Below are 394 nucleotides of genomic sequence, written 5' to 3'. Positions count from 1 at the left end.
ACTTCTGCCAAGAAAAGCTGGGTGAGAACATATGTTTCTGGGGAGGCAAGGGAAAACCCCTCTGATTTTTCTTTTTTTTTTTTTTTTTTTTTCCTGTCTATTCAAAGTCTGAAGCTCAGGGTTTCAGGTTCCTGGAGTGTCTACTGGTATTAATGCATTTCTCAACTCACAAAGAAGAATTGGTTGGGGAAATGGGTTGATTTGATCAAAAAGCAATGTCATTTCTGTGTTGTTTCAGGAGTAGAGGACTACCAGCCCGACTCTGCCAAAGAAACAGTAAGAGATCATTTATTCACCTCACTGCAAGCAATTTGGGCTATGATAGCCTGTTATAGCTGCACCTTTCTCAACGTCTTCATAGAATCATAGAACATCAGGTTGGAAAGGACCTCAA

This window comes from Pezoporus flaviventris, unplaced genomic scaffold, assembly GCF_033815535.1.
Source record: "Pezoporus flaviventris isolate CSIRO_AGI_PZ_B2104156 unplaced genomic scaffold, CSIRO_AGI_Pfla_v1 ptg000013l, whole genome shotgun sequence".
Lineage (NCBI taxonomy): Eukaryota > Metazoa > Chordata > Aves > Psittaciformes > Psittacidae > Pezoporus > Pezoporus flaviventris.
Note: the sequence above shows the minus strand (reverse complement) of the source record.